Consider the following 24,224-nt stretch of genomic DNA (forward strand, 5'->3'; position numbering starts at 1 on the left):
TTGTTCCATCAAATTGGACACCTTCTGTATTTTGCACATACTCATCTTGAATGTATCTTTTAAATAAATTTGGTTGCTGTTCACTTCTGGATGCAGGAACCATCAACTTGCATTCTTGCAGTTTTTATTTACATGTAACTTTTAATCAGGAAACTGCATCAGATTTCCCAACACAATTTAAAGCCACTCCTTCTATAAGTTTTCAAGTACTCTGCATCTTTTGAAAGGCATTCAGACAGTTTTTTCAGAAGTTGTGTTTACAGACAGTAGCTATCTTAATCATCATTTGACTCGTACAGTTAGCAAAATCGTTGTCATGAATAATTACCAGTTTACTGAGCTGACAGAAATACTGTGAAGTGTTTGATGTTGTCCTGTTTTCAGCTAGGATGGAGTTAATTTTCTTCCTAGTAGCCAGTACAGTGCTGTGTTTTGGATTTGGTATGAAACTACTGTTGACAACACTGTGATGTTTTGGTTGTTGCTAAGTAGTACCTTTTTATTTTGTTTCTCCTCCCCATCCTGGGAGGGGGTGAACGAGTGGCTGCCTGGTACTGAGTTGCTGGCTGGGGTTAAATGTGACAGGTGTTTTTTATGTACTTGAAGTAATTTAGTGTAAATACAGTACCTCACAATGTACTGATGGAAAAATTTCATGATATCTATTAAGAAAAATAAGATAGCTGAATTTTGGGAAAAAAAAGATGGGCTCATTGTGAAGTGACCCTCTTTTTAAGTGCAGCATATTTAAGATACCCAAGCAACAGCTGAACTGGTTAGGAAAAAATAAGACAAATTAAATATAATCCTTTATTTGTTTTAGAGATCCATATCTTTGTCCTCATTCTTGAGTCTCTGAGTACATATACACAGGAATAGATTTCACTTGAATATAAGCACTGATGCTGTAGATCTGTACCAGTGACAGTGAAATAACTGTAACTATATCAGTGCTCCGTGGATTTAGGGCTAGGACTCACGAGTGCCTGTGTGCTCTTAGGGCTGCTCCTGAGCTAATTGTGGTGAAGAGGTACTCAGAGGCTCCTGGGGTCAGGTTTCTTGTAACAAATCTTTCATGTTCATGTTGGGAAGAGGACATAATTCTGTAGTAATGATTGGTTTAGCATTTTGTGGTGGTAATTGAACTGCTTGTATCATTATCTTTGGGGTATAAATGAGAACGTCGATGATGTTCCTTTCTATAGGTCTATCTGTAGTGTGTGAGAGCAATCCAAAATTTCTTGCTGAGGTCTTAGTGGTATTCTTCATGCCCTAATGGAGAGAGAGATTGCGCCCTTGATAGTTGTGTCACTGTCACAGATGTTCACTCTTCAGAAGGTATTATTGACTTGATCTAGGTTAGACTCTATATCACCTCAAATTGTAATTTAAACTCTAGCAGTTTCTGACTCTTATGTTACTTTTCTGTTAGGCTAGTGCTATATATTGGGTTTTAAATAATATTTTTTAAAATAGATTCATATTGAGTTGTCTTTACCAAGCCTCCATCATCCAGTCTGTTTTTAATATGAAACACCTATGCATTGATGCTGGTGATGTTGCTGACTTTTAGGTCTTTCAAAGAAAATTGGTAACCATCCTTATGTTCTTTAAGCATTTTAAATGTTTGATTAAATGGGTGCTGATAACCAGAACAAGACAAGTGCAGCATAGTCTGCCAGTAATTCACCGAGACCATTGGGTTATTCAAAGAAATCAATACCTCATTTTATATGACTGAAGGTGTTGAGAGAAAGATGAGGTGCCACTGCATACTTGCACAACTGAATAGCAATAAAAGTAATAAAACAAAATCAAGGCATAAACCAGTTAATCTCAAGAATCTTAATACCATCTGACTATCTCAATTTAGCCTGTTGACACTGGCTTTATAAGCTATTTAGTGTTAAAATATTTAGAGAATGCTCTGTGGCAACATGCAACATACTTGTACTTTTGCCTATTACTAGAGTAATTTGCAGTCCTTATTCAGAAGACAGGTAGGTTCAAATATGTAGAAGAGAGATGGAACTATTTTTTGAGATTTCCAGTTAAATACTTCCATGATTTCAAATTCAGCATAACACCACATGACCAGCCTTCACCTCATGGCTTATGCTGCCCTGCCACAAACATACACTTAAAGGCCATAATTTTCAGACCAGCTACAACTCTTGCTGAAGTCAATGAAGATTGTGGTGGTTTAGCACCACTCATAATCATTCCTGGCACTGAGAAAATAATGTTCAATGGAGAAACTACAAATTAGAAGAAATCTACAGGTTCTTGCTATCAATGGAGTTAACGATCCCTCAGTCTAAATACAGTACAGTAAATAAAGAATTGCTCTGCAACTGAGATAAGAGATGGAGCTTAAATTAATGTTACTTTGGCAGAAAGACTGAATTCAATGTAACTATTACCCAGTGATTTGTTAAATACAGATTGAAGTGCATTCTTTTTATGTAAAAGTCCAGTGTATGTTTATAACAGCATTCAAATATAGTTCTTAAGCTTTCCTCTGAGAACACCAATTCAGAGATCTTGCAGTTCAAACCTACATTGAAAGAAAAAGGGTTAACTTGGGCTGTCACATATAGGTTCAAATCTATTTGGTCCAGTTCAGTTTGCTCTGAGTGCATATAAAGAGCAAACCAAGTCACAGTAATTGCACAATGTGAAAACATCTTAATCATGGTTATGGCTTATTTATTTCATGGCTGCAGCTGGTGTTGCATACCTATGTACGCCAGTTAAAACCTTTATGTCAATTTTTCATTTTCTAAAGAACTATTTAAATAAATGGATTTGGCCTGAAAAACACTACATTTTTTATCAATCTTCCACTTAGGCTGCTAATGAAAGACAACTTTGTTTTTTTTTAAAATACAGAAATTGAACTGCCTTTGATCAAACAAAGGGAAAGACCAGCTTCTTCCGCCACCTCGGAGGATGGCACTGTCAACCCTCAGACCGGCATTTAAGATGTGAGATGATTTCTGCATCACATTTTGCTCACTGTTCTGTTCTCTCATGGTAATTCCTCCCACTTGCAGCTGAGTCCCAGGTTGTGCTGAACTCACCGCTGTGCAAACCCACACACCAGTGCTGTCTGCCGAGGCCTGTTCCCTCTGCACATCCCAAACCCTGAGCCCAGGGTCGCAGTCCTGAGCCTGGGCTGGAGGGAAAGGTATGTACTTGGCCTCTGCAGGAGGCAATGTGGGCAAGCAGAACATGGTCTGCTGGTCATTTGGAGCAATCACAGGATATATATTGCACTTAAATATATGCAAAAGTTCCTACCCTAGAGACCTCTGAGGTCCAAACAAGTTTTTCAGGATTTGCTATATTTCAGATCTTTTATTGGGAAGAAAATTGAAGAAAATAAATGAACTGGATTTCTCTGACTAAAAAAATAATGCTGAAAATAAGAAAGGAGTTTATAAATCAAATCATGGATATTATTATTATCATTTTATTTCCCTGTGTTATTAAACAGCTGTCACATTTCCTGTGTTTGGCTACACTGAATAGTGTCTTGCTTTTTGCAGACGTGCTGTTTGCAGAGCTATGCTGCTCTCACATTAGAACTGAAACTCTGCCACCGATGTGAGCTTCAGTATGTATTTATTATGAATACAGAAAATCCAGTAATGTTGTGTGCTTGCTGAATTAAAGGCAAAATCAAAGGCACTTTACCTGTCAAAACCTTAGTTCAGAGTTCTCAGTTTATCCTGCAGTGGATGACAATGTGTCATTGATTTCTGCAACGGAGCAGGCAGCTACCTTCATTACCAGTCTGGCAACTTCATAGCTGTGCTCAGTGGCAAATCTAGTGCTGGTTCAAACCCCATCTGGTGCATGGTAGGCATGTTGTTTTACACTGTTCCATCACTAAACATTACACAGGAAAATATATCTGTATTTTCAACTACCTCCAATTGAAGTGTCCATAAAACAACACAGGAGGTATCCTCTTCCTCAAGGGCCAAGAGATGGAGTTCCTGGCCCACTAAGGAGACGAGAGAGTCCCAAAGCTGCTGGAAACGCATAGCCAAGAGTGCCCACGTATATCAGCAAACAGGCCCAAGCAGTCAAGCTGGCACATGTGTGGTAGGAAGGGCCTACAGTAGGATTGGCACTTCAGCTGGACTCTCTCAGCCAAGTGCTTTAACTCATGTCCTGCATTTCTTCATTTGCTTGTCCTGAACCTCTGCAAGGTAATCTATGTCCAGTGCCAGAGTGTTCTGAAGATAACCAGTGTTGTGTTCAAATGTCCTGCATTCATCCTTCATCCTTATGTCAAGCATTTTCTGTCAGCTGGTTCAAGGCTTCAGAAATGCTCACAGGAAATGCTGGACAAAGGGATGGTTTGGGTTGAACATGCTGTACCTGGTGCTGGTGGAATGGTTGAATGATTATAGCAGGTGCACATCCTGTGTCAGACCTGAGTTTGAATCCAGATCCATATGTGATTTCAAAAGTGACATTTTTGCACCAGTTCCCATTATTATCTTCCATCTTATTTTACTAGTTTGAGTCAGGATTTGGAAAAGGACTTTTCAGGAAGGCTTCCTTCCAGCTCTGCATGCATAATCTGCATTTTGGTTCATTTGATCTATGCTTATACTATATATCATCACAGAAGAATGGGTAATTAAATACAAAATTAATTTCTTGCTAATTTAATGTTTTCTGAGTAATTCACAAACCTGGATGATTACCAACAGCAGGCAAATATTTAGAACTGTTAACCAGCATCTGAAAGCATCAGAAATAATTGTCTGGATTTACATAACTTCTGGTCCATCTGTGTAACCCAATAAACTGACTTCAGTCAGGAAGGGCACGAAGGCCTGCTCCTTAGGAGGGAAGTGTTACATGCTTAGGAGATGCTCTCTGGGCTTTCCTCTGATTGCTTCTGTTGTGGGGTGTAATTCTGCTCTAAATCTGCTTTTGAGGAGCTGCATGTGATGCTCAGCAAAGGCTCTACCTGTGCCACTGCCAGCAGGAGGGAAAGGAGGGAATGTAATAACACCTCAGTCTTCCTCTTGAGAGGGCATCTGAGGGGCTGGGAAAAAACGAAGCAAGGTGTGCATGTTCACCATCTGGAGATCAGACTTGCAGAAGGGTCTGGATTCCTTCCTTGGCTTTTTTTTGCATGGTTTGGGCATGGCTGAATCAAAGAGGAGCAATGTCAGGAGTGTGGGAAATTTGGAAATGAACTGCTGAGCCTGGAAGAAGCAAGCCAAGAGCTGTCAAAAAGTAGGCAAAGCCTGCCTGGACTGTCTCCAAAGAGATTTGAGACTAAGAGGACCAAAGCCATCTCAGTACATCGCTGGAATGAACTTGCAGCATGGCAGTGTGCCCAGGTTAGAGATGGCATCAGGACTCTGTTACAGTCCATCTGCAATAAATGGAATGTTTAGTCTAATGCAAGAACATGATGCGTCCTTCTCCAGAAGGAGCTATTGTCCTTCACCCAGAGAGCTGCACTGAATAGTGGATGCTGTAAAAAGCCCCAGTTTATCCAAGCAGGGGTTTCTCATGGGGCGGTACAGGCAAATGCTATAAGCCTGGTCCCAGTTACGTCTATCCCACAAGAAAAGACATTTCTAGGTGATAGTAGGTGTTTTTACTTGTCTTATTTCCTCTGAAAATAAGAGAAAAATTATGCCTTGTTTGGTGATTTTTGGAGCAAACATTTTCTGTTACCGCTATATTTCGATTAGCCCACAAGGTCTTGTTTCATCCTTTGCCAAGAGCAAGAAAGGAGAAAATACTTCTCTGCCTCCTCAGCCCTTCTCTCATCTGGATCACTCACACCTTTGTCACCTTGCCAGAAAACTGTTACCTGCTCTAGTACCACTCAGTCTCACAAGCTGCAGAGGACAGCCCAGCCTCCTGGGGAAGCCAACAACTGAAGTTTTGGCTATTGGTTAGATAAAAAATCACCCACCTGTGCCTGTTGTGTTAGACCTTGGCAGGGCACAGTCAATGGAGAAGCAGCTTATTTTGAAATCCTATTTCATTTTGCTTATGGTAAATAAATGAGCCATTCAAAGAGAATGTGATATTAGGAAATTATCCTCTGCTGCATGCCAGCTTCAAATAGATCTCAAACAGCACTGATAAAATCAGGAAATCTTTTTTGCTGTTTCAAACCAAGTTACTGAATTTTACTTTATCCTCTAGATGATGTGAAATTTCAGTCATACTACAGTGCTTGGAAGCTAATATTTGGCTCTTTTGCATCATTCATTACCTCACTGAGTCCCACATGCCAGGTTTTTAAAAGGTTTGCTTTTAAGCCTTCCAAGGACAAATATGTCTTTAGTAACATTTAATGACCCAAAATATCCCAGAGAGAAAAGACTTGCTGTGCTGCTGGCTCTAGTAGCTGCACTGCTTCCCCTAGGATGTTAAACCCCAGCAACTTACAGTGGGTGAGATGGGGACAAGCTTTCATTAATTCCCCCTTCTATAGCAGTGACTTTGTGACTTGCTTTGTCTCTTCCCTTTTGTATTTGCTCCTTGAGTGGCTGCAGCCTTTGTGATCCAAGTACTGTGCAGGGATTTGGGATTATTTTGAGATTTGGCCAGGAGGTCTGAGTAGACAGATAGCCTGAGGGACCAATGCTAATTGGCCAGCCTCACTGGGAGTCCCAGACTTAGGGAGGTAAAGCCAGTGGCCTGTCAGTGGAGTATTTAAGGAAAGCTCTCAAGAGCCTGGGAAGGAGAGAGCCAGTGGTAGGAAGAGGAGCTGTAGACAGAATTACAGTGCCTTTGTTCTCTCCTGCCATATAGGTGACTTACCTGTCAAGACAGGTAAGGGAGACATGATACAGAATGTTATGTGGAAAAGGGAATGGTGGCTGAAGAAGCAGGAATAGCTGCTTGGGGTAGGAACATCAGCTCTCTGTTCCCCATTCACAGAGGTGTGATCCTTCCAGACTCCAGCTTTCACAAGGCAGGACCAGTCTGGGGAATGCAAACCCAATTAACAGATGATCTAAGTTAGTATTTAGACATAAAAATGCTTAGAAATGTCATAGAGAGAGTTGGAGAGGGGCATTTTTTTTCTTTTTCAATTTTTTTAACTCCAATCCTAGGCAAACAACAGCACACCAAGCTAAAATGCTTCTTTTTCTGTATCAATCAAAATGTTTTTCAGATGTAGGCAAGAAATGTTTGCCTTTCTTCAGAGAGTGCAGCACAGTCAGCTGAAAACAAAGGGTTAGCCAAATGACCCAGTAGGCAGTAAAAGGCAGCACAGAACATAGCTGGGCAGTTTCTCACTTGAGATAGCTGGGCAAGACCTTTGAAATACTTACAGGAAAAGAGCAAATGACATTTAAATAGCATGTTCAACAGCATTCAGTTTAAATCTAACCTTCTAAAAGAGGTATTGAAATCACCAACTTGAAATCTGGCTCACCTAATTTTACATTCTGAAGCGCTTGTCCAGCACTCAGGTTTGCTGCTGAGACTGTCTCTGCCACTTCTCCATCCACTTTATTGGCCAGTGTTCAAATTTGATTTCTTTAGTTAAATTTTATGGTTAAACATTATGTATGAGAACACCTCATTTGGTCAGTTATGGCCATGGAGTTTAGCCAATTTATGGCAAAATAGCCCACTCCTGTCAAGGAAGGGATGGGATTCACTGAATTAATATAAATTCCTTGAGGCAGCAGCTGCATCTGAGCAGCACTAAGGGGAACCAATCCTGTTATAGTATGATAGTTCAGAATACTACAAGTCTTGCCCTTTTCAGCATGGTAAAATCCACATATGATGCATTTTAAGGTAAATGGAATCTCTTTCTTTGGTGAATAGATGATGGAAATTATTGATGTGTCTGCCTAAAGTGCTGTTCTCTTGGCAGACAGCCTAGTCTTCAGAGGGTAACTGAGAGCTCTCATATGCTGCTAGTGTTTTTTGCAAGGGTTCTCAAATCACATACAAACCGACCAACTCTTGCTCTGAAAGAAGTATGTAATGGCATTGATCTCAGTGCATGGTGCTCACACCCAGCCAGGAGAGAACTGGGCTCACATTCTTTAAACCCACTGCATTGTGTAGTAAGATCCTGTTCCAGGAGGTGTATTTCACTGGCACAGAGTGCCTGCAGAGTGCCAGGACTGGCTGCTCCAGAAGGTGCCTTTCTCTCTCAGATATATAAGTTTCTGTGCCTATTCTTTAAATACAAAATAAGCATTCTTACATTCCTCTCAAGTGACGAATTTCTGCTACTAAAGTTGCCCCCATGTGAGGCAAAGAGGGCTATGCAGACGCTGTATTTTCAAAGCATGTAGTGCCTTTGCTCTGTGTTCGCCAGCCAAGTAAAAGCTTTAGACTCCTCTCTCTGCATCTTTTTTTGCCAGGTTTTACGAGGATATATAATGTGTCAGTGGCATGCCAACAGCTAGTAACTGCTTCAGGTAGATGTGGCCATTGAATACACTCTAGAGGAGAAAGACCATCAAAATAAACCTTTAAAGAACAAAAGCTGCAGGCTGGACAAACTTCCAGATATCCTTACTAGTACTCAGGTCATCAAAGGATATTCTCCCTGCCCACATGCTGAGTGTACAGGCAGCAGGGACTGCCAGCACTTGCTGCCTAACTTCCCTTCTTTGGATCTTGCAAACGTGAAAAGCACTGAGAGCAAGTTCTTTCAATCTCAGTCATAACATTATGAGTTTGCACATGCAAACTCTTCTCTGTGTGGGTATTTGTGTTCTGGGATATTTTGGGAGGATGCCTGTGTTCTTCATTTTTTGCCTTCATATGTGACCAGAGTATGTAGATTATGACTGCTGAGTCTTGACTACACCAGCTCCTGTAGCCCCATTTTCTCTAGATCTGCATCCAATCTGAATACAAGATTGGACTTGTTTTCATTTGTAGTATTATGGATGTTTCTTCTTCCATGGTCTCTTGCAGCCTATCTCCCTAACCATCCTCCCTCCAACTGTCAGTTTCTTCCATGGTCTCTTGCAGCCTATCTATCTCCCTAACCATCCTCCCTCCAACTGTCAGCTGAGTTGGGGCTTGCTGTGCCTTTTGCAGTTCCTGCTTGGTGCAACACATGGTTTTCTGTGGAAAGTTGGTTTGCATCCTTCCATTTTAACATAAATTCTTTCAGCTCAGTTCTTTCAATTCAGTCAGTGGTCACGTGCTCACAGTTTCCTCACCCAAAATATATCCATTCTCACTGTGGCTAATGCCACTTGTGACTAGCTGAGGTGGTATGATTGGCACTTTTCTCTGGCAAACCTTAAATTCCCCATGTATTATCCATTTCTTCTGTGTCATTCATCATGGTGTTCTTCTATTTAATGCGATCAGCCCACAGTGCCTTTGGGAATCCATGACAGGACTTTCTTTTCATTTTGAGAAGCATGATTTGAGTAATCTTCAAGAGTATTCCTGTCATTACTGAAAGCTCCCTTGTACAGCTGGAATTTATGGATGGGGATATGTTGACGCTGTCTTTTTTTCCTTTTACTGTGGTTGCTGCTTCTGTGGAGGCCAATACTCTTCTTGTCCTGTCCATCTTCAGATGTTTCTCACGGGTGTAGATAATGGAGCTCTCTTTATCATAACGTGCAGGTCCACTGCCTGTTCATATCAGACTGACCGTGTGAAGGAGGTGGAGCACGTGCTCTAGGAAGGGCACCTTACTGGTGTTGAGTCAGGTCTGCCACACAGGAATAGCTTCATGTTTCTCCATTGTTTCCCTGATGCTTCTTTTCCCATCTTATTTTCCAAGAATTTTCAGTGGGTTTTTTGCTTTTAAGTTACACCTGTAATCATGGGATTCTGACTGTTCATATACCAAGGCTAATACACCCTTTCAGCTTTAGCAGACACCATTCTGTGTTTTTTTCTTTTATCTCTCTTTGTGTCTGTCTTTCTTTCTGTCTTTTTTTACCCTAGCTGTAATAGTCCTTGACTAGGTCACTGTGTCCTAGTGCTGAATCTAAGAAAACTGAAGTGGCCAGTGAGTCCTTCCTACAGGAGGACAGGATTTCACTGAACACCCCAGTCTGGCTGAAGCTCCTAAAAGCAATACTGGTAAGGTTTGTTACCTTTAATTGAAGGACTCTAGAAACCAGCACAGTTCTCTCCAAAATGTATTTTCTCCCTACATATGCAGCCTTTGAAGGCTACTGCCTATGCTTTTACAACATTTTAACTTGGAAGCCACAGAAAAAAATGAAATGCTCAAGCATTCTAGATTTAGATGAGTTCAAGTAAGCACTTAAAAATAACTCTTGGATGCTGCTCTTCATCCCACTATCACTGATTCTGTACTAGAAGTATTCTGGGGGGGGGGGGCACAAGTTTTGTTTAAAGACCAAATGCAGATACGAGAGCAAGCCAGATAAGGGCTGTGGCAGGTGTTCTGGTTTGGTTTCTTCCTCGTATAAAGCAATGTTTCTTTAACAGATTTTTGCCTTTCAATGCTGCTTTTTTCCTGTAGCATCTCATTCCCAGCCTCTTTTGTACCTGTCCCAGCTTATTGAGGCTTTGATTCAGCTCGCACTGAGTAGGTGTTGAGAGCATGGCCTTTGGTGCTGCCTTTTTCAGTGCTGGGATTTTTGCACAGTCATTCACTGAGTCTGTAAGAAAAGTGCCAAAGCCTTCAATGGAGGGAAAGCAAAGCAGCTAAGATGCAACAAGCAGTTATATGAAGGTGAAACTTTGAACGACTTTCACCTTATATTTGGCCTTAGTTCAGTACGTTCCAGGAAAGTGGTGCTTTTTGGGTTGTTTTGACCTTTTTTTGTCATCACTTTGAAAAGGTGTCATGTAAACTGTCTCAGTCAAATTACACATCTTTTACTGCTGTATTGCCATTATTCTTTTAATATTACTTATGCTGTTGTCTATTTTCTCATGCTCATCTCATTACAGTAAAAAAATTGTACCTTTTGTTACTGGCCTATTAATATTCTTTCTTCTATCCTGCTCAGCCTTTCTCTTTCTTTACAGACAGCAAATCCTCCACCTCAATTCCCAATAAACTAGTTCATTAACTAGTGCAGTATTTTGTTGGTTCAGACTATATCCTATTACCTTTCATGGCAGCTAATCTCAATTTGGAGGTTCAATCCCATGTGTGGATTTAGTGTGAGATGCTTTGAGAGTTGTTTTAAAGTTGTTTGGGGAATTCACTGCCTCATTTTCTCAACAGGCTCCAGTGCCATCTCTGAGCTCAGCAAGACTACACTATCATGAACAGCAGTCCTTCATTTTCTTTGGGGGGAGGGAACTCAGAAAAATCCTTATTCTGCAAATTATAGTTAATGTTCTAGTATGAAAGTTAAGTAAAATGATAATTAATGTCTTGCATACACATTAAATTTTAAGGGACACATTCTCCATTCATTTAATGTGTGATTACTCCTCTTTGACATTAATTGGAATTCCCCATAAACACTGAAGAGAGACCATCAGTGGTAATGTAAATTGAAACAAGTATCTGATATAATGCAACTTTTAATGAAAAGTAAATTCAATGAAAAAGTCCTTCAAGTAACACTGCTGCAGTATACAACTGTTGTGTGTCAGCAGCAACTAAAGGATCCTCTGGACTGTTAATAATTCTGTAGTAGGATAGTCTAATCTACTGCTGCTACATCAAGGTATTAAATAAATATTATGAGGTAACATTTTTCTGTAGCAAATATTTGAAATTGGCTACATAAATGGACTGAGCTCTGTTACAGACTGACAGCTGCACTGACAGTGAACTGAGAAGGGATAGCCTCAGTGTAGTTTACAGCACCTATAAAAAGTGACTGTTAAATTGATAAGAAAGATGTTCGTTTCCTGACTTGTACATCTTAGTCAGCTGAGCTGGAGACAAATTACAAGAACAGCAAGGTCTGACTGCTTCCTTATGCAACTGGGAGAAAAAAAATCCCTCTTTCTGTTGACAGACAGCTCGGTGCTCTGTCGCTGCAGTTCAGCTGGAAAAGGCAGAAAGAGGGGATACGGGAGCACAGCTCTGCCCTCGGCGCGCCCTGCCCTCGGCTCCCTGACCGCTGCTCTGCAGCCAGCACAGCCCTCGCCAGCGCCCCGCATGCGGGTCCTGCCTGAGGGGCTGCACAGGCACGGCACAGAATGAAGCCTCCCTCACGGTAAGGCTTTCCCAGATCTATCTTTAGGGGGGAAAAAAACCATTTATAATGTATTCTACTCTCTCCATCTAAGTCCTTCCTTTACAATAGTGCCTATAGCAGTTATTGTCTTTAAGGAGTTTTCCTAAATAGGATCATTGCCCTGACTTCATTCACCATGCAGCCACACCAGCTGTGGTAAGAGCACCAGAGAGAAAAGCATGGAGTTAAGAAGGACACAGGGGATGAATAAGTTGGCATTACTGCTGACAGAAACACTCATTTGTTTCAGCTTTGATAAACTTGCCTCCTTGAAAGCACTCATCCCAAACTCACTGCTTCTGTAGGACCTCAAGTGCCAGTGATCGTTTGTTTGAAAGTGTGTTAAAACAGTGCAAAGACAGACACAGACACCCTCAAAGTGAGAAATACAGCATCTGGCACTCCTGATATGCTCTTTTGTTCTATTTGAGTTTAATTCTCTTAGTGGTAAGTCTTCACTTTTCTTCTACTTGATGAAATGAACTCATAGAAGTTAACTCCAGTTTCTTAAGCACACACATACACAGACCAGGATTTATTTAGACTAAACATTTGTTTCCTTTTAAAATTGAGTTAATTGGTAATTAGCTTGATCTAATTAATGGTAGTGAATGCAAATTTACACCCTCCCTAACAATTTATTCCAGGGAACAAACAGTACTTTCTAGTCTCTGCTTGTTCTAGGACCAGCCAGGATGAGGCACAGGCATTTGTGTCTCAAAAGAAATGATTGCAGAGGGAGTAGATTTGCTTTTGTCATCATGTGTTTCATGTTAAATGACAACCAATTAAATAAATGCAAAAGACAACCACAGCATCTAGCCTAGGCATGCTTTTCACTGAAAGATGAGAAGCGCATTTGAAACAGAATGTTTGCACATGCTGAAAAGCCTCAGTCAAATATCAGTGCGAGGAGGTGGTGGGATGGGAGGGTCGGTCTGTGGTATGCTATACTTTGAAGCGTTTACTGCAATCAGATTAGGACTTATTTTGACTATGGCAAGGGTTTTTTTTACTCTACAGAAGTAAGAATTTGAGTATTTTCAGGGTTCATTTTAAAGAAGAAAAAAGCAAACCTAGTCCTGCTATAAGAATATAGCATGGTTTAAGGTTTTTACAACAAAATTTAATCAGATAGCTGTAGCATTTTATACCTCATTCATAGTAAGCCTGTAATGCAGAGCTGTTTTCCAGTCTAGAATAAATAAACTTTGTATTTTTAGTTGTTGTGGAATAGCACTGAGGGGCAGAAGCAGAGGGAGCTAAATGTTTCTGCTGTTTTGCAGGTAAGCATAACTGATAAATCCATAAACAAAGAGATTTATTTTTATTTTTAAATGCTAACGATTTCTGATAGACGAAGTTAATTCTCTTAACTGTATGAAAATGTGAGGAGGAGAAGGTAAGGGGTTCTTTGCAGTAGGATCATGAAGATCAGCCACAGTATTGCTGATGTGAAGATCAGAGGAAATAAATCTGGGGCAAGTAAAGAGACTCTGGTAAAAAAGAGAAACATTCTCTATTGCTCTGTGGACTCTGAAGATAAATACAAAGGAAAAAATGGGGGAATATTTTCTGGGGTTTTGTCTGGGTTGAGAGGAGAGCAACTATGACTCTGTACGCTTTTTTCCCACACTTTAAATTCTCACATCCCTTTCCTGCTCCCAAAATGGCATCTCATTTCCACTCACTTATTTCCTCCTTAGCTCTGTTCCAAAAATGCTGTGAGTAGCCTCATATCCTAAATTATATCACTGAACTGATCAAATTTACAACACTGATTCCACAAGCATATTTAAGTTTCTGAGAAAAATCATGGAAACCTTTGTGAAGGGCAATGTGTGCATGTTATGTGTTAAATTACAAACCCTTAGCACATAAACCCTAGAGTTCTGAGAAATGGTGTGTTTAAGCCCTGGAATTTCCCCTGGAGAGGGAGAGAGACCATCACTGCCTGGACATGTGCCAGAGCCCTCCAAAACACAGCCCAGGCACTGCAGGCTGAAAGCAAGAGCATGGTAGTGAAAGCCGGTTAAGATGTAAACCCCCCACCTATCCCAAAAGCTAGAGTCTGGGGGAGTCTTACACTGAATACAACTGAGTCTATGAAAAAAAATTGCTGGAGTCACTGATTTTTTCATCACAAAATCCTCAAAGGATATCAATGCATTGCTGAAGTTTAATATGTTGACATTTTTCATGAAAGCAAATGTGTATCCTCTTACACCCATGTGGTAATTTATACAGTGCTTAAAAGACTGTAGGCTAGGGAATAGCACTTTAAATGAAGGGGGAACCTTTACACCTGTTGTACTAGAACTAAATTCTTTCTGAGAATGCTGTTTATTAAAATGTATGTTTATTTTTAAAAAGCTTACACTGAAAATAATCCTTTTGACAACCCTATTTTTCAACATTCACTGAATAACTCCCTAATATGTCTCTCTGAGGGTTCTTATGCTTGTGCTTTGTCTTGGAATACATTGCTATTTTGTCAGCACCTTAATATGCATGCAAAACCCTCAGTTTGTGAAGCTGCAAGAAAGCAAATTGTGTATTTTCAAATACTTGCTGAAACTAGGGTCCTTGCTTTGGGCTTCCTTGTACATGCTGCCTCTGCATTTTAAGCCTAGTGAAAATGATGCAACACTGTGCAGTGTTCCTTTCTTAGCCAGTATAAAGAATTGGGCAAGTACAAAAGTACTCGCTGTGATTTTTTTTCTGAGCGTGTTTCTGACAGTTTGGGAGTGCACAGTAGCTTGGCTTTGGCAGGCTTTTCAGCTGAAATGTAGCTACATCTGAATTTGGATTCCCCCAGCTTGGCAGATCATATTCTCATAAGGTGATTTAGAAAGGGTACTCTGGGGTATGCATGCTCTGAGTGTGCATATTTGTCTTCCTTCACTGCTATTTGTATAGCTTCTTTCAAATTTTTGCCAGGATGACAGTGTTTGCATGTGGCCTACTTTGGTTATTATTAGATTCTTCCTGTGCCCCATAATTGACTCTTTTCTGAGATGCCATGTAAGATGCCTGAAGTCTTTTACATGTGTTATTTAAATATTTGATCTCTTCCATTAGTTTGTTTTCATGCCCTGTTCTGCTCTTGAGCAATAACCTCAAATGTTTTCAAGCCCTGTAACATTCTGTAAATCCACTGAAAGACCAGCAGTACCTAGCGAGGAGCTAACTGGGAAGTGTCAACTGGGCATAAGGGTGCTAAAGTTAAAAGATGGCACCTTGCAAAGGGCTAAGGCCTCCCTGCCACGTGGTAACAATGGGAGAAGATCACGCTCTGTAGCTATTTTGTCAACTGGGACAAACGATGAGGCATCAATGTTTTGACCGGCATCGTCAGCTGAGTATTTTCTTCTAATGTAGTTGTGATTTTATTATTAGCCAGAACCTGCTATTTCCTTGCCATATTTTAAGATCTCTTTTGAACATTATTTTGTACTATTTAATAAACTGCTTCCACAACCACCATCCAGACCTTTGGACCAAAGTAAAATGTGGGAAATTATTAAACTGTTATAGAAATGCTTGTGTTGCAGAATTGGGATGGGAATCCAACATCAGCACTGTTTGAAGCAGAGATATTTTTGGAATTTGGGGAAAAGGTGGGTGGTGGAAAGGAGAGGAAGTATCTGGGTTATTGATTTCCTAATTATGAGCAGGTCATGTCAGACACTAAAATCAATAAGCTGTTCACTCACATTTCTGCATGACTGGAGCACACTGTGAGTTATCATGGTGTATAGTTTTATTTAAACAGCTGTGTAGATGACCTCATGTAAGGGTCACAGCCGGTGAGCTAAAGCACATTGCAAGAGAAATTTCAATGGTATATCTGCTAGCTAGTAAAATTAAGCTCTCACATGACAAAGCAATTCAGGATAAATACTGTAGCCAAGAATCAAAATTCCTCATACTGTAAAAATATTTCTCTGAGTTCATTCAAGCATCTAACTATTTGACTGGATCATAGCCAGAAGCTAACTGAACAAACTTATGCTTGTATAGGCTGGAAGCAATGAAAAAGCTATTGCTAGAATGTGTAGTTTTGAGAACATACCTAATTCAACTCTTTAAATTAAGATTATTGGAGTCTGTCTCTTTTAATTTTTTAACCAAAGTCACAGAACAGCATTCAACAACTGGAGGCAAAAGCATAAAACCCAACATGTAATCTGGAATGCATTTTATGGGGAAAAAAAAATCCCCAAACAACAAACCAAAAGCCCTCACCTCTTTAGCAGGCTCATATACATTCATAAGGTTATGAAAAGACTAAAACATGTCTATGAATGTTGTACCCTTCCTTCCTCTGATGGACACCAAATAGGCATTGTATTCACAGGGTCCTGAAGCTTTCCAAATTCTAGTGTATCAGTCAGGTGCCGGATATTTTTGTGCTTGACAAGCCAATATTTCATTGTGGTGTGGATTTTTTCTCTTGTTCACTTTTTTTTTTTCTTTTTAATTGCTCATTACATTTTTTACAAACAAGAACAGGAAGGACACCAACAGTCTGCAAAATAGGAATTATCTTACTAATTTGAAAAATAAAACACAGTACTAAAAATATCTGAGCCACCTTTTTCAAATTTACTAGCCATATCCTGCTTAGGAATGGTACAGGTGGTGATGCACCAGTTTAATCTTAGCCACTAGAACTAAAACTTGCTTCAGTTCAGCTAATGGCATTAAAATGTTGCTGTGCCTAGGCTAATAAATCCTGTGTCCATGGGCTCTTATGATGAGGGGTAACATTTAAACCTATTATTTTCATTAGGACTTCAACATGTATTGAAATTTTCAAAGTGCTGAGGTCATTATTTATCCCAAAACTCAGCAAAACTAAGTGCTTTGCAATAGTTCTACAGGTTTTGGTTCAAAGAGTTTTTTACAGGAGAGTTTATTTTGAATCCTTAAGGAAGTGTGGAACAATGCAGTCATATGTGTGTCATCTAACAGACCAGGCCTGCTCTCTCCAAGCCAGCTAGTGTGACAGTCATGATTGTAGGGAGAATTCAGCTGGCTCCACAATAATTGAAGGTGACAGCCAGTATGGAACTGAAGAACATCTGCCTCATTCAAGGAGGAGAACTGTTCAGGAAATTAATAATGCTGTGTACTGTATTTTAGGAATTAACTCTCTTTGATAGAGAAAACATGGATATAAGATGACAGTTGCAAAGCAGAGAGGTTGTAAGCTAAATGGAAACAGGCTTTCCAGAGCAAATAGTCTTATTGTTGCTGCTTGCTCTTTATAGCTTGACTTGCATCACTTAACATTTGAGTTGTTTCGTTCACTGCTATATTGCTCATGAACTTAGTAAAACAGAATTTAGTTCTTTTTAAGTAGAGAGAATTGTAGCTTAAATAAAGGACTTTCTCCTATGCTTGAAGTGAAATAATATGTGCTTAAATATTCTGTTGAGTTGGATCCAGGATGTTCAACATCTCATGGGATTCATCTTCTGACAAATAACTCCTTTGCTGCATGTATCTGGAGATTAGTTTTAGCTAGTTAATGTACAAGAACTTTATTACTGCCCAAGTTTTTGAAATTACCAAAATCACCATGCTAAGGAGTAAAGTCTGGTCACCCAGAATAAAATGAGAGTCGTGTTTCCATTCCCTTGATGTTTACTTGTGTACAGATTATGACAAAATATTTTGCATTGCTTTGTGATACAAAGAGCTTGACAATTGTTCTTCCTGGAGAAGAGAAGGCTCTAGAGAAACCTTTGAGCACATTGCAGTCTCTAAAGAAACCTACAAGAGAGCTGGAGAGGGACTTTTTACAAGAGGTTGTAGGGACAGGACAAGGGATGATGACTTCTTCTTGAAAGAGTCTAGGTTTAGATTAGATACGAGCAAGAAATTCTGCACTGTGAGGGTGGTGAGGCACTGGAACAGTTTGTCCGGGGAATCTGTGAATGTCCCACCCCTGGAAGTGTTCAAGGCTGGGTGAGATGGGGCATCTTTTAGCAAGCTGGTCTAGTGGAAAATTCCCTGCCCATGGCAGGAGGGCTGGAACTAGATGATCTTTAAGCTCTCTTCCAACCCAAGATATTCTATGATTCTATGAAAATATTTCTATTTTGTAGTGATTTTGGTGCATACCAGATTGATTCTGAAGAGTATCAATTAATGTAATGACCTATGGTGATCAAAGAATGGCACCCCTTTCATTTACCAGCCCAGTGTTTGTATAAATCTGATTCCCATTTCAGTAGCTTTCCTTTTGGAAGTTTCAGGGAAGTTTTTCTCTGATGTTGCTGATTTGGAGGGTGTTCAGGTGTCTGAAGCTGAAGCTAGACATCTGCTGTGCTGAAAGTCTGAACAGAGATTTGCTGAGCAAAGCAGATCAAACTGTGGGCCAGAGTCTCAATCTTGCTGAAGGTCTAATTGTACTCATGACTGGCACTGAAGTGATCACAAACTCTAAAGAAGCCATTGAGAACATGCTGTCTGGATTTAGGCCACCTTTTTACAGCCTTCCCTTCTGCCTTTCTCTCTTTTCCCAGGTTTCCTTTTATGTGGATAGTGGATCATGCTAAAAGTCAGTGAAGATGCGCCTAGAGCCAGGAGAACTCCCCTTTATGCACTACCAAATTCTAGCTGGCAAAACAAGCAGTAGAAACCAGTGCTGTGAGAATAAATTTCAGGCTTATCTTTGACCATGCCCAAAAAGAGCAGTAGAAAGGTCTCATGAGGTTCAGCTGGCCTTATGTTGTTCCATCTTGCCCACGTAAGTCAAACTTCTAATTGGACAAAGCCCAGCATCGGAGATTATCTAGTGCTGTTTATTTACAGTTCATTTTATTAAGTGATATATTTTTTTGTCAGACAATGATCAAGGAAGAATTAATTATTTTCTTCTTGCAAAATTATCTTTCTCCCACTTTTCCATCTAGACACAGTTGTGATGCATATCTGTCATATTTCTGAGTTCTAGACTGTCTATATAAAAAATGCTGATCACATTCTTAAGTCAGGATTCCATAAATCCACAACTCCTCAAAGAAATTTCAAGGCGTGTGTGGGGGTACAGGGGACTTGCTTTGGTTTGGTTGGTTTGGCTTTTTTAAAGGAAGGATCTTCTAAGTTTGGTTTGGTTGGTTTGGTTTTGGTACAGGGGACTTGGTTTGGCTTTTTTAAAGGAAGGATCTTCTAAAAGGTTATCTAACTGTTTTCTACTCATTGTCTATTGATTATACTACTATACTTCAAGCAATCCTTCATCTGATTATCTCTGAGAACTGTAATTAAGGCAAATTATCATAATACACGTGTTGTGTAATTTCATTATATCCACTGGTGATTCAAAATCCAAGCTGATAAAACTGAAAGCAGAGTCGAAACCACTATATTTTGTTCTGCTCCTGTAGAAGTCTGATGTAAGGCAGTCTCCCTCACCTCATGTGAAAGAATGTTCACTTCTATGAAATAGCTTTTTTCATAGGAGATGAAAGGTGCAATGGGTAATAAAGTAGATAGGGAACCAAAGCAGACTTTGTAGTCAAAAAAAACCTTAAAGTTTTTGTTGCTTGATCCTCAGGAATGATATTGGATTATCTGACCTTGAGATCTCATCCCTAGCCATAAGCTTTCCAGAGAGCAATTGAGTAAAGCATGACTTGGGCTCTTTCAGAAGGCAATTCAGAGGCAATTCAGAGCACCTGCCTCCACTGACAGGAAAAGGGTCTCAAGGGAAACTAGATTTCTTGGTAAAGTTAGGTAACTAAATCCAGATGAGAAAAACACTTCTTTTCTCCTAAGGGTTAAGCAGACAGACAAGTTTCCCTCGATAGAGCTTTACAGGATTAAGGAATATAGTTACTCAGACACAGTATGCAGTCCTGTGGGTTTCATATGCTTTTCCCCCTGTGATTTTACCCAAGCAAGGCACTCTGTTTATTTTCATTAGTTTGCAAGCATGACATTATCTTAGTAGGTATCTGGGCAAGGTCCATAAGTAACCTGTCTCTGTCAAGATATGTCTATCAGAAGCAAAACATGGATTTCATAGCTCCTTCTCTCCTAATTCAGTAGAAAATGTTCATCCAGACATAATGTTACATATTTTATAGAAACAATTCAGATACCCAAAAAGCAGACACCAAGTGCCATTTTAGAGTGGGTTGTCCTGTCCAGCCTTTGCCTGCTGCCTCAGAGCAATTTGGATGTCTTCAGTGTTATTGTATCCCATTGCCAGCCCTGCAGAGAGGTCACTGCTACTCTAGGATATCCCAAATGTTGCTAGACAAACACAACTGAGCAACAGAATCTCACCTTCTCTATCAAGAATATAAATATTTCATTTTAACAATACAAATTGGTGTGAGATGCTGTCACTGAGATGTTCCATCCTTAACAAAAGGATTTTTCAAGCCATTGTCATGTCTGAAGGAAACCCCTAAGCCAATCTTTAAATTGTTTTTCATTGCGTTTGGGGTTTTTTTGCAAACCAGAACTGAAAAAGCAATTCCTTAGCAAACGTGGTCATTGCTTCAGGAAGCAAAATTAAATTGTTATGAAGCAATTAAATGGCTAAAGCAAAATGGCAGCTAATTGGAAACCAGATCAATTTTGGTAGCATTATGAGATATTGTATTGTGCATCACAGAATTTTGATATCATTGCATTACATTTCAGCTGGAGCTTATGGGATGTGACAATTAACACCAAATCCACTTTTGACCCATAATGGAGTATCTCAGTTGGAAGGTTTGACACTCTATATAGCTGTCATATCCAAAACTTCAGTAGTAAGTTAGAATGTTCACAAAAAATGTCTTGAACTGAAAAGCAGTGCTCTTCAAGTTTAGTTAAAACAATAAGCTTCAGTCATTAATTTTCATGTTGGGTTTTATGTTCCTTACACAGGAAGTGCAACAAAATTGCAGTCTTCTGTCAAACAGCTGCAGAGGATACCACTTGTGTAATGCACTACCAAGTTTGAAATTAGTGCAATACAATAGATATAGGAGCAGAAAAATGAGGTTTCATGAAAGAAAAGGGGGTTGGGGGGTGGTTTGTGTTTGTTTGTTTGTTTCATTAGATAAACTTCTTAAAAATTAAGAGTTCATAACCTGAAATCTTTTGAGGAAAAAGCTTATCCTCTGTCGAAATGATTGATTCATCAAAAGCAATTCTCCTTTGGAAAAACATTCCAGTGAAAAATTTCCAATTACTTCCATTTTGTGATGCTTTTTTAGCACATTTTCTTTGCCATATTGCTCTGCTAGCTTCAACAACACTCAATTCTGTTGCAATAAGGTACAATAAATCACATTTGGAAAGGTATCTGCAAAGCAAATGCTCCTCCCCAGTTAAAGAGCCAAACATCTAGACTGCAGTTGCAGTAGATACAGGTTTCCTGTTGCTTACTACACCTCCAACATAAACTACAGGCTTCTTCAAAAGAAGCCAGGGAAAGTTCTTTCACCCTTGCACACTCATCTTTTGGAGATGTGCTCTACAGAGAAGTGTTTATAAAAATTAAGAAATATGTTAGAATTCTTTGTGATAGCACATAATCACAAAAAATAAAATATGCCCCTATTTAAGATAATGAGAGTGTTGCCATTCCACTCAATGAAGCCAAAACTACAATACCAGACTGGACTTGGCTGCTTTTTATTAAATGAAGGCTGGAGTTTCTTGCAGATTGTTCAGAACCAGCTCTAAACCAAATCTCTGATCTGCTACTTGTTAATGGCAAGAAAGAAATAAAAAAAAAATTGAAGTGCTAATGAAAATATTTAATTTCATGTTTTTAAACAAAAAAGTTAGTACGTCAATATATCCAAAATATTAATTTTCTCTGTGGTGCTTTTTTCTGTTCTGACCTTGAAATTCAAAATCATACTTCATATCACTTACCACAATATTTCTCCACTAACAACTAAAAGCTCCTACAAATTCAAATAAATCTACCAAAATTTTGCTGTCTACTGTGAAATTTTCCGTTTTGCCTGTAATTTTTTAAATGGGTACATATAGAGACGTATCACATGCTCTCACAAAGGTTACAAATATTCCTGGCCTAATCCAAAGGTTATTTTGTGTCTGTAAGTGGCCCCCGCTGATGTCAGGGGCCCTGAACCTGCTCTGTTCCTCTAACCCGACAAAGCACTTAAACTAGTGCTTAACTTCAGCACAGGAATAGATGACTTGACTGGCACCAGAAGGCTAACCTCGTGTGCAAATAATACCTAGGTTGTCTACCAGCTCTTTATGGGAAAGGAATTAGCTTCAAATAGTGCTTAGGCTTCCACATAGCTTCAGGGGCAAAAGTCACGTGAATCAGTAAGACCCAGTGCATGGTAGAAAAGGGGTGAAGTGTTCAGACAAAGAAAATTTCAGTTTCAGAACACAAAATTTATTGCAACTTTGACCTTGTAGAATGCTACCAACTGAACAGATACTGCTGAAAATATTGCAGGTGTCAGGTGTGATTATGGCAAATCAATTCAGGAAATAGCTGATAGTTTTATTTTGGTTTAGATGCAGGGGGTTTTTTAATTCAATAACTTACAGGGCTTTTTCTAGGCTGATGTGACCAAACTCAGCCAGCAGAGAACTGTTTATTTGTCATGACTAAGTACTTATAGATTCTGGATTTTAGCAAGATGCACAGAGAGAAACTGGCGTATCAAGCGCAATATAACCAGGAAGAAACCAGGCAGACGATGTGGTGTGCGGTGTTGACTCCATAAATACAACAGTTAAAAGGACTGTGCTGGTGCTGGGCAGCAAATCATTGATAAAAGCTGGTATGAGAGCTATTGTTTTCCTGTAGAGATAGGTGAGGAAAGTGCAGTACAGGCAGCCAAGAAGATCTCTGCCCAGAAGGCCCTCAAATGAGAGGTGACAATGTTAATGGAAATGGACAGGTCTGATTCTTCTTTAGGTCATCTGTGTCCTCAGCAATTCCAGTCACTTCCACTTTCCTTCATTAGGATTTAACATCATTTTCCAGCAGCTTGAGTTAGCTTTCAGTCCAGCATTAGGAGCCTTGCAGAGCTTTAGCTGGATCTGCACAACCCCATTCTATTCACTGTAACCCAGCAAAAAGTTATCATTTTAATTGTCAAATTCATACAAATTTGTTGGGGTTTTTTTTCCCTAGATAAGCTAAATACATTTTCATAATTTCAAAATATGTAAACAGTAAATATCTGTTAGATTTTAGCTGTTTTTCATATCTGTCTTGTAAACTCAATCATAAAAATACGGTGAATTCCTAACACAGTAAAAGTTTGCCCAGAAAAATCAATGTTAAAGAACGACAGCAAAGGGAGTCCTATAAGTAGTATGACTTTGCCATGTACTCAAGTATTTTTGGAGCCCAGACAGTACATTAAGAAGTGACAGATTCATGTAGTTTAGCTGGTGATTTATAAAGTTTGCTAGCTGATTTAATAGGGTGCTAGAAAGCGTTGTTGTTCAACCAAGTAAAGAGAATCATAAAATGGTAATGAATGTTATGACAGTTCATGAATATTTCATTTGGGGTCTCTTTCAGATGCCTGTTAGTTTATCTCAAGATCTAGGAGTATATTGCATATAAATCTGATAGAGGGTAGAACTGCACAGTATGCCAAGAGACAGACAGGAGAGGTTTGGTGAGAGCAACGTGTATTTGAACAAGTGTCTCAGAGGCATGGTATCGCAGTTAAGTCCTCTGCAAAGTGGTCAGGAAATGTGAAGTATCCAGGGCATCAAGCAGGGCCCTCATATTTCTTTATTTGCTGCTTGTGCATTTAGAAACATCAGGTAGTGTCTTTCAAGCTCACCATCTTTACCCTTGACTTGTGAGAGGACTGGTTCACTGTAACCTGGGAGGAAAGCTTTGGTTAAAAAGGCCAAAGGGATTCCCCTCTCATTAAGTGTTTCTTAAGAGCAACTTACAATGTGGACAGACATCTTCAGTAAGGTAAATCTGGAAAAAAGGACTCCAATTTTTCACCTTTAACATCCTAAAGTGAGGAATGTACTCTTCATTCTGCTTTAAGTCTTGAACGGGTATGT

At 39.6% G+C, this 24,224-nt stretch overlaps 1 long non-coding RNA gene across 1 annotated transcript in view; it reads left to right on the plus strand.

Annotated features, from left to right (window-relative positions):
* Positions 1–11,960: 11,960 nt before the first annotated feature.
* Positions 11,961–24,224, plus strand: part of LOC108447053 — a 49,823-nt gene continuing 37,559 nt past the window's right edge. The window contains exon 1 of the long non-coding RNA XR_001862441.1: positions 11,961–12,155. This is a non-coding gene — a long non-coding RNA (uncharacterized LOC108447053). The remainder of the gene's footprint in view (positions 12,156–24,224) is intronic.

The sequence above is a fragment of the Corvus brachyrhynchos genome, unplaced genomic scaffold (genome assembly GCF_000691975.1).
Source record: "Corvus brachyrhynchos isolate BGI_N302 unplaced genomic scaffold, ASM69197v1 scaffold255, whole genome shotgun sequence".
NCBI classification, from domain to species: Eukaryota; Metazoa; Chordata; class Aves; order Passeriformes; family Corvidae; genus Corvus; species Corvus brachyrhynchos.